The sequence below is a fragment of the Pipistrellus kuhlii genome, unplaced genomic scaffold (genome assembly GCF_014108245.1).
Source record: "Pipistrellus kuhlii isolate mPipKuh1 unplaced genomic scaffold, mPipKuh1.p scaffold_m20_p_6, whole genome shotgun sequence".
NCBI lineage: Eukaryota > Metazoa > Chordata > Mammalia > Chiroptera > Vespertilionidae > Pipistrellus > Pipistrellus kuhlii.
In genome coordinates, this window is record NW_023425562.1 from 17,020,903 (window position 1) to 17,039,339 (window position 18,437).

An 18,437-nucleotide genomic window follows, 5' to 3' on the forward strand; every position below is an offset into this window, starting at 1 on the left:
GGCAGCCTGAGGGCAGAGCCTAGACTCTCAGCCACAGTGCTATGCAGTGGGCATGTCTGGGAAATCTAAGCAGGAGGTAAGCAGACAAGTACATCAGAAGGGGAGGTTGACAGAAAAAAGTGGACAGAAAGATGCTTCTGAGCAAACAAGGCTGAGGCTGAAACTGTACCTTTGGGACTGGGTCCACCAGAGTACCGCTGTGAGGGCAGTGTCAACGGCCAGGGAGGGAGGGGCTAAGGTAAAGGAGGAAATGGAGATGTCTCGCTGCAAACGGAAAGCAATAAATAGACTCGAGGTGACAGCAAGGTCAAGCAAAGGCACTTTGGTTTTCTTGTGGGCTTTTCCGAATAGAACAAAGCTTGGGTGTGTTAGGGGAAAAATCATTGCAAGGAAAAAAATAAAAAGAAAGCCCTGGCCGGGTTGGGTAGGTGGATAGAGCATCGGCCTGCAGACCAAAAGGTCCTGGGTTCAAATCAGGTCAAGGGCACATACCTTGGTTGCAGGCTCCTCCCTGGCCCTGGCCCTGGTTGGGGCTGGTGCAGGAGGCAACCAATTGATGTGTTTCTCTCACATCAATGTTTCTCTCTGTCTTTCCCTCTCTCTTCCTCTCTCTCTAAAAATCAATGGAAAAATATCCTTAGGTGAGGATTAACAAAACAAACGAACAAAAATGGTTGCAAGAAAGACCTAAGATGTGATGGTTGGTGTAGGTAGTGAAGAGTGATATAGGGAGAGGCCAAGGGCAGGGTCAGGGGTCAAGGGAAAGAGTTAGCACTGATAGGAGGGAGAGGCACCTTCCTTTCTGTCTGAAGGAGGGAGACACCCACAGAGCTAGAGATATGTCAATAGAAAATGAGAAGGATGAGCAAGTTCAAGTTATCACACCCAGTAAAACCAGAGGGGAGTTGTCGGCCAAGCGGGGGGATAACAGATTCACGGGGTTTCTTTGAATTCCAGGGTTGAGATATTTGCCAGAGAAACAGTGTCTTTCTCTTTTGGGAAAACCACAGTACAGACAGGTTTTCCTGTTTGGCTTAGAGCCACGAAGAAAACCAGCATTGGGACCCAGGAGCCTTTTCAACCCAACGTCACCCCCGTTGACATGAAGGCCATGGATGTAGCTAATGGCCCCAGAGTGTCCCAGATGCAGCATCCAAACCAGGATACGACGGTCCAGAGACCAAGAATGCTCCTAACGTGGCCTTAGGGAGTTCTCCTGGGATGATTTGATTGCAACATATCGATAGACCAATGATGTGGCATCCTTCACACACCCTCATCATGCATTTTGTTGTTTAATGACTCTTCTCATTCCCAGTTAGTATCTCCCTATCATCAGCACTGAGGCTGATGCAACTGGCAAGGGCATACAGGGTAATTCTTTAGTCTGCATCCCTGATGAAAACGGCAAAAGTCACCCAAACAATGATTCTCTTCCAATTCAGCCTTGGGAAAGGAAGACAAATGGTAGTCATCCATTGAACCTGTTTCTGTTCAGGGTCAGGATTTTCAGAACCCCTTCCTTCTGTGATTGTACATTGTCTAATTTATGTCTCCCTCTCATCTCCTTCCCGGATATACTACCGGCCAGACCAAACTCTCTCTTGAATTCTACTTCGAAAAGAAAATAAAATCGGCCACTTCCTCAGCCACAACTTAGAAATACCAATCCCTCATCCATTCACCCAGCATTCTTCACATGTGTATGGAGATCCAGCTTTCAGCAAGGCCGAGTGCCCGCGGGCGGGCACACACTGGCTGCAGAGGACTGGCCAGCAGAGGAGCTGGGACGTGGTCTCCTGTGTCCACAGGAATCAAGGTGTAGCATAGAGAAGAGTCAATGGAGTGTGGGGTCAACAAGTCCCTGGGCTTACCGGGGACAGAGCTGAGCAGGGAGAGAAGAGAAGAAGGTATTCTAGGAGGCAGGCACACGACAGGTGTGAGGCCCAGTCAGGTGGCCCCAGATGAGCCAGGTAACCTCAGGCCCCCCAAGCTCTCCACAAAGTACCTGCCCCAATGGGATGGCAGAGCCCAGAGCGGACAGCCCTCTTCACAGACTTCGGGCCTGGTTTGTTTCCCTGGTTCGAATAAACACCTGGATTGTTTGCATCTAAAACCATGGTCTCTGGCTATGGTGGATGCCACCCCGTTTTCCCCGTGGCTTCAAACAGCCTCTGGCACAGGGAGGCAGGAGCCTCCTGCAGACTCGCCTCCTGATGCCCCGATGGGGGTGGACCAAAGGCCCCCCGGTTCCGCAAACTCTATGAGCAAAACTCTCAGCCGTGCGCTGGCCCAGCCCACCATCTGGCCAACCTGCCTCTGTCTTCCTGGCTTTCTTCCTTCACGGTCATGACTAGCACCGGAATGCAAGAGTGAGCTCCGGTGCTTTCGCAAGCAGCCTGAACTGGTCTCTGAACGTGGTTTGCTACTCACTTGACCCAGAAAACACACACACACACACACAAAACCACACACATGGAGAGGTTCACGACTCCATGTTTACCTGGAGACCCCCGAGACGCTGCCCAGACCATCACAGTGTGCAAATCTGAGAAGCCACCACGCCTCTGACAGGTGTCCCTTTGCAGAAGCAGTGGGTGTCCCTCCCTGTGACAGGGGTGGGGTGCCCAAGCCGAACGGGGGGTGGGGGGGGAGGGCAGGACACAAGGCCGTTGGCCCCCAGAGAGTGCTGGGTCTTTGGTGCACGAGCTTAAAGTGCAGAGGGATGCTGAGCTCAGCGTTTCCCTGTCAGTTCTCAGGCCAGTGAGGGGCCAGGTGAGTACCCCGGTGCTGCACCCCTGCGCCCTCCCGCCCAGCCAGCCGGTACTCACCGAGGGAGAGCAGATGGCTCCAGAAGAAAAAGGTATCCCCGAAGAAACAAACACACACAGCCCGGGAATAGATTCAGCATAAAATAAATGCCAATAAACGTAAAAAAGAAAAAGGTGTTCGAGCTGACACACCCAGCCTATCGGCGACAGGAGCTGCTCCCACGCCACCACCGACCCCCCCCCCCCCCCCCCCCCCCAACTCCCCTCCTTCCAAAAGCAATCGGAAGGTCTGCACACACCTCCAGCCCCAGGGGAAGTCTCTGGCCGGCGAGGAGCTGCGGGAAGGACAATGGTTAGGAGAATCGGGGAGTCCCCGAGAGGCCCGTGCTGTCTTACCGGCCAGGCCCGCGGAGCGCTCCTGCCTGGGGGCTGGGCTCCTGCCCGGGGCTCGCCCTCATGGACGGCCGGACGCAGCCCTGGAACACCGCGGTCCGCGGGCGGGCGGGTCGGAGGCTGCGCTTGACCTTGAGGATGAAACAGATCAGGGAGCGTTTCATCACGAGGGGAAACGCTTACTAAGGCCTTTCAGGCTCCCTGCCCCTGATGAGTGCTGGAGACCCAGGGCCAGGGAGGTCTTGTGGAGGAGAACTGGACCGACCCCTCAGGCGTGACCCCGAGGCATGTGTCCCTGCTTTTAACTGCATCCCGAAGCACGCTTATGCCAAGTGTTCATGTTGTGCTTCCCATCTTAGCAGGGAGTGGCTCTCGGGCCTCTGACAGGGAGGGAAACCGAGGCCAGCAGCCTGAGGGGGGAGTTGTCTGGAGTCTCACATGAATTGATGGACTGGGGTCCCAGCAGTCTGCTTCCTCACCTGCTTTGACCTGCTCTGACCGGCCAGAGTCCTTCTGTGGGTGCTGCCCTCCCCTCCGAGGCCACACGTACTCTCTGTGGCCCTCCTTTCTGCCGTCTTTTTATCCCGGCTCACCTCGTCTCCTCTGCCTCCTCCCCGCACCGCCCTCCTCTCCGGCTAGGCTTGTTATGGACTTTCCATAACGTGTTCCTTCCTGTCCACGCGGCCAGCAGGGGACGGGTTGGATAAGTACATTGGGCACCTTCCTGCAGTGAGTGCTGGGCAGCAGTGTGAAGAGAAGACGGTCGATGTGTGATACAGAGATGTCCCAGGTATATCACTGAGTGACAGAAGCAAGTGCAGAGGGAACTATAGTATAAGAATAATATGCTAATTAGACCGGGCATCCTTCCTTCCAGACCAAACTGCAGGGGGTGGGGGCTGAGGCAGAGGCAGCAGAGTCACCGCCCCACCCCCACCCCTTGGCTTCAGCAGTGGGCGGGGGCCGGGACCAAGGCCCTTGCATGAATTTCATGCATTTGGGCCTCTAGTTTAATATAATTAAGTGACATAGCAACCCAAATCTAGAAATAGAGTGATAGTTTGTTTTTTTCCTTTTACATTTTTTATTAAATTATTATCTGTGTACATATTTTAGCATTGCCCCCCCATACATACCCTCTCTCCCCAGAGTTTTGTGTCCATTGGTTGTACTTATATGCATTTATACAAGTCCTTTGGTTGATCTATTATCTCCCCCAGATCTCCCTACCCTCCCTGCTGTAATTTGACAGTCTGCCTGTTGCTTTACTGTCTCTATATCTATCTTTTGGTTCATCAGTTTATAATGTTATATCATATATATATTGTATATATCTGGTGTGTATATATATATATATAACCAGCTGGCATGGCTCAGTGGTTGAGTGTCAACCTATGAACCAGGAGATCACGGTTCAATTCCCAGTCAGGGCACATGTCTGGGTTGCAGTCTTGATCCTCAGTGTGAAGCATACAGGAGGCAGCTGATCAATGATTCTCGCTCAATATTGATGTTTCTATCTCTCTCTCCTTCTCCCTTTCTCTCTGAAATCAATAAAAATATTTTTTTAAATAAAAAATTTTTAAATGTACTTTAAAAAAATTCTCTTCAGGGAAGGATGTAGGAGCAAAGTATTATAAATGTCATAAATTTTACAAAATGTTTTTCTTCTTTGGAGATTTATGTTTTGAATCATGCCTTTGTTCTAGGTCAGGGTATCAGACCTTGACTTGGATTACAAGTTATACACATTTTGATTGTGTTACATGCCGTCCATTCTGCTACACATTGCAAAAATGGTCTTAAATACTGAACTCGTTCTTCTCTCAACACATCAGTGTAACAAGTGCTCTTTAGACCTTGCTGATCTCAGTTTGGAAGGCTCCAGTATTTATTTGCTTACCATATTTGCCTTGGTTGCCCTGACTGTGTCATTAGACAAATCGTTTTTCATTCAATAAACATTTATTGCATCTCTTCGACGCCAGGCTCTTTGCCCAGTGCGAGGGTATAGGGCATATAAAGATAAACATACGGATAAAAACTATATGCTCCCTGCCCTGCCCTCAGAGAGGGCACAGGCTGGGAGGCCATGGGCTCTTCCGTTCAATGTCCACTATGTGTCTTCTGCACAATCAGGGCCAAGGCAAGAGAGACTCCCAGGTCAAAATTCCAGGAGATATCTTAGGGGTGTGGGGTGTGGGTGGGCACCTGAGGGACAGAGTCTCAGGAAATGCTGAGCCCTAAGGCTCCTAGCTTCGCCCTCACCCTGGCCCTGATGCAGTAGTTTTATCAATAGGCAAAGCAAGATTAAGATCATGTCATGTATTTTACATGTGACAGAACAGAGACTCAGAGAGACTTAACTGGGAGTACAATGGATATTAATTGGCAGAAGCTGGACACTATTCATGATGCTATATGTATTAGGGTTCCCAGAGAAGGAGAACCGAGAGAGAGAGAGAGAGAGAGAGAGAGAGAGAGAGAGAGAGAGAGAGCGCGCGCCTGGTGAATCAAAAATCTGATGTATCAGTTAGCAGACTGGAGGCCAAGGGGAGAGTTCAAGGCCAAAGGCAGCATCCCTTCTTGCTCAGGGAGGTCAGTCCTTCTTCTATGAAGGCCTTCAACTGATTGAATGAGGCCCACCTCCATTTGAGAGGGTAATCAGTCTTATTCCAAGTACACTGATTCAAAGTTCAATCCCATGCAAAAATCACCTTCAGGGGTACATCAGGATCATGTTTGACCCAATACCTGGGCGTCCTGGCCCTGCTGAGCTGACACATGCACTTAGCCACCCCAGTGCAAAATGCACGGGCATCCTCATCAGGTGCATTTGAGGACAATCGTGTTTCATTGTTCACCTTTGCCTGCGGCTTTTCATGTTTCCTCTTCCATCTTGGCTTGAGCCTGTTCCCCTCCCTACCTCTGCTCCAGGGCTGGCTCTCTGTGCAATCCCCATGGAAGTTTCCTAACCGATCTCTTTTCCCGACCCCCCAACATGGCACTTCTGGGGCTAGCCTTTCAGGAGGGCCAAGACCATGGTACCACTTCATGGCTTCTCCTTACTCACAGAATTAAGGTCCCCTAGGCCGGAGGCCCCCACCCTCAGCCATGCCATGCAGGCGGGCACCTGGGCGTGAGAGCCCAGGTACATGCTCTAGGGCTCCTGGCTTCACCCTCTTCCTGGCGGGCCAGGACTCGAACCTGGCCCCCTGCTGCCCGGCCTCACCACATGGCCTCCTCTTCCCACTGCTGCCTTCCTCTCATCTCACAAGCACACCCAATCTCATCTCATCTTTCACTTCCCCTCAAATGTCTATACCCAGTATCTACTTTCCATGCCTGGGAGGACATAACCCTCCCTGTAATCACTTCTTCCAGACCTTGTTCAACTCTCACCGAAAGGTCTCCCTAGACCTAACAGCTTTATCAATGTCTCCCTTGCACTTGGCACTCTTGTGATTCCATAGGAAGCTATCCCCCCAACCCGAGGCCACGAGCCTGTGAAAGGCACAGCTGTGTTCAGTTTCTGCAGGACCTCACTCCAAACCCGGGACATCCAGCACGGTGCTTTGTGTATGGTGGGCATCTTCGTCTTTCAGGCTGCCAGAGACAGGGTGCCTTTAACAGTAAACATGTATTTCCCACCGTTCTAGAGGTTGGGAAGTCCAAGATCAAGGTGCCAGCAGATGCAGTGCCTGGTGAGAGACGGATTCCTGGTTTGCAGACCTTCTGCCTTCTCACTGAGTCCTCATATGGCAGAAAGCAAACCCTGTCCTGTCTCTTCATATAAGGACACTAATTTCATTCCTGAGGGCCCCACCCCATGACCTAATCACTGCCCAAAGGCCCTCCTCCCAATACCATCTCACTCAGATGTGCCTTAAATGTAGCAAGTTTGTAGCCTAGGAGCAAATAAAGAGGAAATCACACTGTTTGGTAAATCTGCTTCTGGAAAGGTGTGTAAAGACTGAAATTCTGTATACTCAATGAGATTTTAAAATTAATTCATTGGAAGTTGGTTGTTTTAAGAGAAATATGAATGAAGAACCAATTTTATCTGCTTCCAAGCTTTAACTTTAGGGCTTTCTAAAAGTATGGAGGTTCCTCAAAATATTAAAATTAGAGCTACCTTATGATCCAGCAATTCCACTTCTGGAATTTATCAGAAGGAAACAAAATCACTGTCTTGAAGAGACATCTTCACCCACATATTTATTGCAACGTTACTCACATTAGCCACGGCATGTAAACAACCTACGTGTCTATCCATGGATGAATGGATAAAGAAAACGTGATGGGTGTATATATCTATATTTGTATAACATAAAATATTATTTGGCCATAAAAAATGAAGACAATCTTACCATTTGCAATGACATAGATGGACCTTAAGGCTTATGTTAAGCTAAACAAGTCAGGCAGAGAAAGATAAATACTGTATGATCTCACATATATATGAAATCTAAAAAAAAAAAAAAAAAAAAAAAAAAAAAAAAAAAAAAGAACTCAAGAAACAGATAACAGATTAATGGTTCCCAGAGGCAGGGAGCAGGGGCTGGAGTAAATGGGTAAAGACAGGACTTCAGACGGCTCCTCAAAGCTCTGCTCCATTTTACCTTTCCAACCGTATCACTCCTGGTCTGAGTCAAGTTTAACCCACATCCCATCTTCCCCAGACCCACCCTAGCTCCTGGTAGCCCAGACCTCCTAGTGATTCCACAGTACCACGTTTGGTCCAGCCTCGCAGTCATTGCTCATCAAAGATTGCCACTAGCCAACAAAAGTTTTCTTTAAGAGACTAGAGGCCCATTGCACAAAGAGATTCATGCAATAGGCCTTCCTTCCCCTGGCTGCCGGCACCGATTTTCCTCTGGCACCTGGGACCCAGGCCTTTGCTCTGGCTGCCATCTTCAATCTTCACTCCGGGCAGAGCACTGCTCCTGTAGCTCCTTCCACCCCTTGCCCTCCCTCTCATAGCAGGTGTCCAGCCCCATCTGCCCACTCTCTGCCTGCGAGTGTGCTGCCCAGAGGCCCAGAGCAGCTGAGAGGTGGGGCCACCACCATCTTTGTTGGGTTAATTTGCATACTCACTCTTGATTGGCTGGTGGGCATAGGGAAGTGATGATAAATTTGCATGTTTCTCTTTTAATAATGTAGATGATTCTAAAGCAGTGGTGCTCTGTTGACTAATGAGTTTGCCAACCACTGTTCTAGAGCAAGCAATTTTTAACCAATGTGCAGCAACAATTCTTTAAACATGCACTACCTGACAATTTAGTCAGGGGCACTGACCTTCTTCCCCTTAGATTGTCAAATTAAAAAATGACAACAGCGAACCCAACAATAGCCATCCAGTGTGAATGAATCAAAATTGTACCTATTTTTTGTCAGATTGGCAAAACATATTTTTTTTGCTGTGCTGTAGAATTGTAATAATTAGTTTATGTGTGCCATGAGATGAAAAAGGTTGAAAATCGCTATTCTAGAGAATGAACACCTATTTTAAAAACCTCCTGTGGGGCCTGAGCTAATTAGCTTCCATCTCCTCACTTTAAATTTACCCATTTTTATCCAAATGGGTAAATACGTAGTGTAAACACAAAAAGGGGGTTCTATGGAAAGTAACCTCACAAGGTGATCTTATTATAAATTCCTGACTGGGCAGGTCATAGTGGGAAGCCATGCCCCAGACATATAACTTTTAGTAAAAGGCTTACCTTGCCTTAAAGAAGCCCTTGTTTCTGTGCATCTAGGTTAATGCACCTTTTAAACCCCTGAAGAGAACACATAAGCTTAATTACCTTATAATCCCTTCTCCACCGTGACTACCCACAAGAGAGCACAAGATCTTTTTTTTTCTTTTTTTTCTTTTTTCTTTTTTTGTAATATATTTTTATTGATTTCAGGGAAGAAGGGAGAGGGAGAGAGAGATAGAGATATAAAAATCAATGAGAGAGAATCATTGATTGGCTGCCTCCTACATCCCCCTCCTGGGAATTAAGTTTGCAACCTGAGCATTTACCCTGACTGGGAATTGAACCATGACTTTTCTAACCGATAAATCAGAGCAATTAATATTAAAGCAAGTTTAATGGGGGAAAGGTTCAAATATCTTTAAAAATCCAATACTTTTAGTTGATTTTGAGAGAAACAGTGATTTGTTGCTCCACTTATTTATGCATTGGTTGGTTGTTGCAAGTACCCTGACTGGGGAGTGAACCTGCAATCTTGCTGTACCAGGACAACACTCTTGCCAACTGAGCTCCCTGGCCAGAGCCACAGATCAGATATTAGTAGTTTTTGAGCAGCTTCAAGTGTTTTAAGAATATCCTTTATACAAAAAAGAAAACAATTGGTGTACTAATTAGAAACATATCTTCTATATTTATTAAAGCAATATTTAAAAAGTAATCTACTAGGATTATTATTTGAGGTGCTGTATGTATTTCAAAGTAATCAGAACCCATTTTCTTTACATAATTGAACTTTTTCCATAATTTAGATCCCCTTCAATTTGGTGCAAATGAATTCATTTCATAATAATGAGACCATTACTTATGTAAAGACTTTATTAATTTAGAGATCATTAAAATAATGTTCTAGGCCTATACTCCAACCAACTGAGCCACACCAGCCAGGGCTACTGTGTATATGAATATGAGAATATCTCATATTATGCCCTTATCTGGACCTTATTCAAGTTATGATCAGTTAGAATGTCAAGACCTTTTTTAGAATGTCCAATCTTTTTGTTGAGCTCATTTTTCCTCCATAAGTTAACTAATATATACTTTACTCTATCAATACCTTTCTAAACAATTTGAACCTATATCATTCCATCATTCTACAAACACTTAAAAAGTGCTTACTCGGTGCCTCACTTTGGAAATATAAAGATGGAGAAGTATCCTTCCCCCCTCCCCCTTTTTTTAAATCTACAAGCATTTTATAATCTGGGAGAGAGGCAGATTAGTAAACTAACACTGTTCAAGGAATAGGATGCCATAGGTGCTGTGAGAGGAACTGTAGAGGTGATGGGGAGAGAAAGGCAGGAATGGTCATTCTTAATAGAGTAAGAGTTCTAAGAATGAGACTTTAACATGAGAGACCGTCTCCAGAACTGTTTCTGGACTGATTGTATCTTCAGGGAGCTTGTTGATATGTGTTTTGTCTTAATTAAAAATTGCAGAAGTTAGGAGCTCTTTGATTGTAGGTTTGTTGGTAGGGAAAGTTCTCTGGTTTCAATGATGACAGATTGTATCATGGCCCGTCATGGCGATCTCTAGTTTGTGGGAAGAGAGCCAAAGGGAAAAGACTGATTTCCCGGTTTCCTTCTGGGTCGATGGGAAACCTCTTTCCTGCCTCCTGGCCACCATGTGGTCCCCTGACACATGCTTGTACCTGACTCGAGGGAGGTAATGGGCATCTGCTCATGATGCCCAGATTCTGCATTTAGTCCCTCAGCTTTTAGCTCAATAAAGATGAAATTAGAAATTCAGTAACTCTATGTATCAGCTAGAGTTCTCCAAATGGCGGATTGTGACTATGAGCAGGTCAGGAAGTCAGTTCAGCGAGACTTAATCCCTTTTTACCATGCTGAACAGATTGGGCACCAGCAGCTTTTAGTAAACGACACACGCGTCCTCTCTGGCTGGTGCACACATACGTGTAACCTCATGGTGTGCTCACATGTCCAAAGTGTGTGCCTGTGTGTGTGCCTGTGTGTGTGTGTGTGTGTGTTTGTGTGTCTGTGTGTACTGAGTCACAGTGTAACATGTATTTCTGACTGGGCCACAGCAAGAAAGCTATGCCACTGAAATAGACTCCAATCCCCAAGAAGGCACTGATCAGCCTTCTAGCAAATATTTGCTGAATTGGGTGGATCTGATGTGTTTGTATGGGTTTGCCCAATAAATATTTACTGTGTCTCACTGTGTACACAACAGTGACCTGGGCAAGCCCTCATGTAAATTTTATGGAAATACAGGACACCAGCAGGCCCTCAACATCTCAATCAGACTCAGTAAATGTTGCTTTTTAGGATAAATCATTCCACTTATCAGGACTGATTCATAATCTTTCATCTGGCTTAGCTCCCACCTGCTGTATAAAATAGACCCTAAGGTCTCTAAATGGTGTCCAGAAAAAAACATTTTATGAAAGCATGAGTTGCAATGGGTCAGCAAAGTCCTTGCCTCCAGCAGAGATGACTTCACAGGCCACAGGCCACAGTGATCCTCACTGAGGGCTGTAAGGACCCCACCCCCACCAGCCCGGCCACCAGGGGCTTTGCTCTCCCGGGAAGCCAAGCACATCCTCACTGGCCCTCAGCGGTCCAGCGCCATCGCGTTCTGTGTGCCCAGGATGTGCCCCTGAGGGTTCCATGCTGTGCCCAGGAGCCTGTAACTTACCAGACCTGGGCCCAGCCCCAAGTGGCCTCCACCATCTGCTCTTCTCCCTGCTTGCCTGGGGCAGACCCTCCTCATTCCTGCATTCTCCATCCTTTGTGGACAAGGAGGCCCCACTGTGGCAGGGGACCAGGTTAACATCGCAGGCATCACTAAGACAGCCCCTGACCTCCTCGCAGCCTACAGCCCTGTGGAGGTCAGACCCCCTGATGATCAGCAGATACAGCACAACCAGGGGGTTGGGCAAGACTCCCAGTGGCCCCTCCTCTCTCCCCTCCCTCCTCTAAAAGAGAAGGCACACTGTTAGCTGGTGGTTGCAGGGCTGTGAGGGTGTTCAGTGTGACAGTGTGGGAGCCTGTGCTTCCTGGAGAGGGGCTTCTCTCATCCCTGTCCTAGCCCCTGAAGGTGAGACATTCGCAGCACCTCAGCTGAGGTGACCTGGTGAAAGTCCGCTGCATCTGTGAGGCTCCAGACCTCTCCCGCTGCTTTCCTCCCGGGCTTTCTGACCTCCAAACCGGCCACAGGCCAGAAAGCAAAGGCTGTCGGCAATGGACATGCTGCAAGTCATCATTCCTCTGTCCTGAACGCATCTCCTCTACACGGAAGGTGCTTGGGTTTGCAGGTGTTTCTCAGCCTTGTTCCCATCAGAGCTTTGGCTGTGGGCTGGTTGTCCCTCTTCCTCTCTGCCTAGACTTCCCCCAGCTAGGGGAGCCCCGAGGATGCCTGTTGCCTGGCTGCTTGCCTCTCCTGGGAGCTCCTTCCCATCCGAGTCAGCAAAAGGCAGCCAGGGCTGAACTGTCCCTAACAGTGCCACTTGTCCTTCCTCCAGCCTCACAAGTTCCCTCCCGTGGACCATGCCTGGTTTGTTTTGTAAACTTCAGCCCTTCAAGGGGCCCCTAAATTCCACTGGGGAGAGCGGGAGTGGAGAGCCGAAGTGGTAGGTGGAATGGGACACACTATGCAGACAGTCTGCAAAGGGGTCGGTTTTGGTAGCCTTGGTCCCAAAGCCAAACATCCTACAGCCCAGTGTCTCTCTGTCAGAGCAAACCAGCGCTCCAGGCCTCGATGTGGACGTCTCATGAATGGAGCTCCACTGGCATATTTCCGATGAAACAGAACCCTGAAACTCCCCAAGGAGCGTCTCTTCAGAACCCGGGGAGGAATGCTCGGTCACTGCTGTGTGATCTAAACCATCTATCGCATTCCAGAATTTTCCTCTAGTTAAAACATCCAGCAACCTGCAGGGCATTTTTTAGGCTGTCCGTTGTCTGGTTTGGGGCACTATAGCAAACTGGTTAAGAACTCATCTTTGGAATCAGATTGGAATCAAATCCCAGCTTTTCCACTTAACATCACTTAACTCCCTACACCTCCGAGTCTCTGTCTATACAATGGGGATAATTCCAAAGCCAACCCATCAGGCTGTTATGAGGATTTGATTGAGAGAACCTGCATGAAGCACCCAGTATAGAGTATCTGACGTGAAGGAAACAGTAAGTGTTCACTTGCTACTATTACCATTATGAGCAATGAAGAGAACAGGTGAAAGTATGGTAATTAAGACAATGACAAATGATACAGCGTTTATAGAGCTGGGTCTTACTTTGAAGTAAATAGATTGATTGCATTTCAATGTATTCTGCTTGCTTGTTTGTCCACATGAAAGCACTGGGGACACAGATGTGACTTTAAGCCTGGCATTGAGCAGCTGCCTTCAAGCTTCTAGCCCCATACATTTCAAGCATTGTCACTGTGCAGCTTGGAGATGCTCACCCAGGATACTACTGTTTTATAAAACAAACTAAAGGCCTAGTGCACAAAACTCTTGCACTTGGGGGTGGGGGGGGTTGCCTCAACCTGATCTGTGCCCTCTCACAGTCCAGGACCCTTCAGGCTTAAGCCCTATCCCACTGGGGATCGGGCCAAAGCTGGCAGTCAGACATCCCTCTTGTAGTCTGGGACCCCTGGCTCCTTACCGCCCACCTGCAGTAGAGGCAGGAGAGGCTCCAGCCACCACCACTGTGCTAGCCAGCCATGAGCCTGGCTTCTGGCTGAGAGGCATCCCCACCCTCCCCCAGTGGGAATGCACATCATAGCGACCAGTTGTTCTGCCATTTGGTAAATTTGCTCATTAGGGTTTTATTATATAGGATAAGCAAAATTATCCTAGGGAGATAGGGTTTCCATAAAAGGAAACATGGTAAGAGACAGAAGTTAGAAGAGATGGAGAACATTGCTCACAGCTCCTCATGGTGGGCTAGATGTTGGTGAAAATAGAAGCAGGCACCTGTCAATTGGACTACTGTATTTTTTATTTTTCTTTGGAAACTATCAATAGTTTACTAAATTTAAGGGCCTCAAAAATTAGGAACAACTGATTCTGCACTGTTATAAATGCAGCTGTGTATTTTTGTCCTTTTTTTTTTTTTTTTTTTTTTGTAACTACCTCAGAGCATGTGGAACATATCCAAGGGTTTGAAGGCTGCATTCAAATTTGTAGACCAATTACCAGGGTCAAATCATAGCTCTGAGATAGCTTATAGTTACTTTTTGAACCACCCTCATTCTAGAAAAAGATAGGAATTTGTCCTTGGTGGTTTGTCTCAGTGGTTAGAGCATTGCCCTGAGGACTGAAGGGTCATGGGTTTGATTCAGGTCAAGGGCACATACTTCAGTTGCTGAGTCAATCCCTGGACCAGTCAGGGTGCATGTGGGAGGCAACCAATCCATGTGACTCTCTCGCATCTATGTTTCTCGCTCAGTCTCTCCCCCTTCTTTCCATTCTCTCTAAAAAAAAAAAAAAAAAATCAATGGAAAAAATAACTTTGGGTGAGCATTAACTAACAAAAAAAGATGGGGATACTGCAAAGGTGCACGCCTCTGCCCAGCTGTATACCTCTCCCACTAGCAAAACAAACTCAGACTTGCCTATTGCTGAGACAGCAACCACAAAGGCTAATCCAGAGCTTACATATGTTTTATAGTTTTGTTTCTCTATGATGCAACACCTATTAATAACAAAATAAGAAGCTACCACTAACAGCATTAACTGGCTTTCAGATGAACTCATTACAATATAGAATCCTGATAGTATAGATTCCTATGAACAAGAAAAAGAAGCAAGAAGTACTAGGACATGAAAAGCCCCTTCCCCTTAATTTAGGGTAGAATCTTCCTTCCCCATTCCCCTAGCTTTGTCTAGTGCCATCACCAATTTCTCAACCTAAAACTTAAAACTCTGAAACTTGGAGCAGCCTCTTTGACCCACTCTCCTTTTGTGTCACCTTTATCCTATTACTTATCACTTTCTAGGTGGTATTTCCTTGAAAACTTGCAGGTCCTTCTTTCATCTGCTCTCAGCCAGGGCAGGTCTTCCATAATCACACATTTATTATTATAACCTTTTATATATCTCTGAAATGTCACCTCCTTTGAGACATCCCTCAGTGCAAACACAGAACAGCAACTGCCCCCCGCAACCCATACTGGCACTTCCAACATCAGTCTATAATCTCTATATACAAAAGCCTAAGAGACCGGTACAACAGAACAATCAGAATGACCGGTTGTGATGACATGCACTGACCACCAGGGTGCAAATGCTCAATGCAGGAGTTGCCCCCAGCCCACAGGCCCCGATCGCCAATGGGGCCTGCCGGCCAACCTCCTCCTTGCCAGTAGGCCTCAAATGCCTGTTTGGGGCTGGGCCCTGGGCTGGGATAGGGAACTGGGGATGGGTGGTGGTATACGTGGGCAGCAAGGGAAGGAGGGGTACAGAGGCAGGGAGGCAGGGAATGGTGTAGTGGTGGCGCACAGGAGGCAAGGAAAAAGGAGGTGGGGAGGCAGGGAGGTGGAGAAGCTGATTGGTCCTGATTGCTGGCCAGGCCTAGGGACCCCACCCATGCAAAAATTTCATGCACCAGGCCTCTAGTCCACTATAATTCAAGGTCCTACATAATTTTGATTCTTCCATTAGACTTTCACCTCCTGGATGGCAAGGTTGGTCTTGCTGATCCCCATTGTAAATCAGCATAGCGTGCAACGGGGAGTGGGCAGGGAGTAAATTTACACCAAATGACCCAACAAACCTTGAAGCACATGGAACAGATTATATTGCCAGTGATCATAAGCACTGGAGTTGTTAATGAGAGGCAGAGATGTTTTGCTTTTGTACAGGTAGGAAAGCATGGGAAGGGCATTTTGCTGGATCAGTGCTTTGCTTGATCTTATAAGGTCTTGAGATCCTCCCATAGTTGGCAGTTAGACAGGTATGAGCAGAGCAGGGACGAGAGGCCAGGCATGGAATGTCACCAGGGCGGAAAGCCCCATGTACCTCGCAATGGGAAAACAAGGACCTCCCCGCCAGGGTGACCTTTTGTCTACTAGCATTTCATTGGTCATGCAGGTCATACCCTCCCCTATCTTTCCTTCCTTGGTATGTTGATAGTCAGCGATAGAGCACCTTTGAGGAGAAACAAGGGGGCCAGAGAAAAGCCTTGCATGACTCCCATACAAATCCTTGCACAACCACTCTCTTACACATTAGAACATCAAGACAATGAGGTTCTGACCCACATCAAATGTCTTAGGAGCAAAGCCTCCAGTGTGCTCACCACAGACACAGCCAGAGTGTCGATCAAACTTGAGATAACATTTAGGCCTCAGTTGTGTTTCAGCTCCAGGCCCAGAAAAGCAGCAAAATCAGACAGAGCAATGTCAAGGCTGACATCAGGACCAGATGCGATGACTAATGACCCCCTTCCCTGGCACTGACCAAACAGTAGAGACAACGACCCAGAGGGGGACACATCTAAAAAGTTGATGGATATTCTATTGAGCTCCTCTGCTGAGACTTCCAGATTAAAACCCTCAAGACAGCCCTAGCTGGTTTGGTTCAGTGGGTAGAGCATTGGTCTGCAGACTTGAAGGGTCCTGGATTTGATTCCAATCAAGAGCAGGTACTTCAGTTGTAGGCTCCTCCCCAGCCCCTGCCCTAGTCAGGGTGTGTACAGGAGGCAGCCGATCAATGTGTTTTTCTCACATCAATATTGCTGTCTTTCCTTCTCTCTTCCACTCTCTCTAAAAATAACTGAAAAATATCCTAGGGTGAGGATTAAAAAACAAACAAAAAACCTCAAGACAAAGGACTCAGCAAAAAGTTCTTTCTCTCTGTGCCTTTCCCCCACCCACTACTTTCCCCAGGATGCATGTCCTTGAGCTGGCTCTCAGCACCTTTCCCCCTCTCCTTCTCTAAGGGGTGTCCTCACTGCCTTTCTTTTTCCTAAGCTCCAAGGGCCCTTCTTTTTCTCTCTAACTCCTTTTATGAGCCCACGCAGCTCAGCTGGCTCACGGTCTCTAGCTCTGTGACCTTCTAAATAAACTTTCTCTTATCATTTGAGTTCCTTGGCTTTGAATTCTTTCTTTGCCAAACTCAAGTACCAAGGCTGCTGGACTGAGGTCCAATAACATTCTGGTGCCCTTTCGAGGCTCACACTTCTTGAGTGCGAAACAATAAAAGAATTCTTTTGTGTGTACTTAGAAATAGCACAGACGTTAGAGGCTTGGATATAGAACTTTCTTAGAGTTTTCTAGGCATAATTTGAGGTTATGGTTAATACCTGTATCATAAGAGCTCATTAATATCTATTTTTTATCATGTGTGCTTCCACACGAATCAGAAACACTATATATAGGACCGCTTTAAAAATATACAAACAAGAGGATCAGTGACGTTGAGCAAGCTGTTGACATTTCTGGGCCTCAAATTCCTCCTCTGAAAATGAGGAAGTTGCACAAACTAGATGAGCTCTGTGTTTCCTTCACTTCTGACGTTATTTTATTTTGTCTGCCAAAATCCACTCTCTGCTCCGCAAGCCAGACATTCATCAGTTTGAGCACTTGTGTTAAGCTTTCATAGACCAGCAAACTTCCCTTATCTCCAGTGGTTTTCTGTGGCTCTTCATAGAGTTAGCAGCCTTTTATTCTGACAACAAAGAGTTGTTGTTTTTTATTTTTACTACCAACCATTGGCATCATGCCAGTTTAAGACCAGAAATTTAATTTCTAGATAAAAGATAATTTTTATATTTAGTTTAGGAAAAAATATATATGTTGCAGCCATCGTTTTATTTTATATTTTATTTTATTATTTTATTTTATTTTATTTGTCATTCTACCACAGACTAGTGAAAATTTGGTCACAGCCTGGTATCAGTGGTCATCCTAACCACTTTTTCCCCCTGTTTGAACTAGGGTGTGGTAAACCCAGCTCTCCCTTCTGAAACAAATGGACATGAGTAAATCCGCCATTTTATCACCTATAAATATTATGAAATCTAAAATTGCAGCATAGGAATTAGATTAACTTACAAGTAAGGATAGTCAGAAAGATGTTTGCATTCTTTCTACTACTCCATCATTTATCCAAACTGACAGCTGTCACTGGGCAGATCTCTGATTCTTATTGTAAAATATATTTTTATTGATTTCAGAGAGGAAGGGAGAGAGAGAAATACCAATGATGAGAGAGAATCAGTGATTGGCTGCCTCCTACATGCCCCACACTGGGGATTGAGCCCGCAGCTCTGCGGCATGTGCCCTGACCAGGAATTGAACGCTGACGGGAAATCAAACCCTGACCTCTTGGTTCATAGGCTGATGCTCAACTACTGAGCAACAATGGCTGGGACAGATCTCTGATTCTTAAGGTGGAATTTGAAAACTAGCAGCTGGCTATGCTTAAAAATGCTTATTTCTTATTAGCTTCCCTTTTACAAATCCCATGTCAGTGCTTTATGCACTCTGAAATGAGACATGAAGGCAGCCTACTGTGTACATTTGATGTAGCACTGTTATAAGG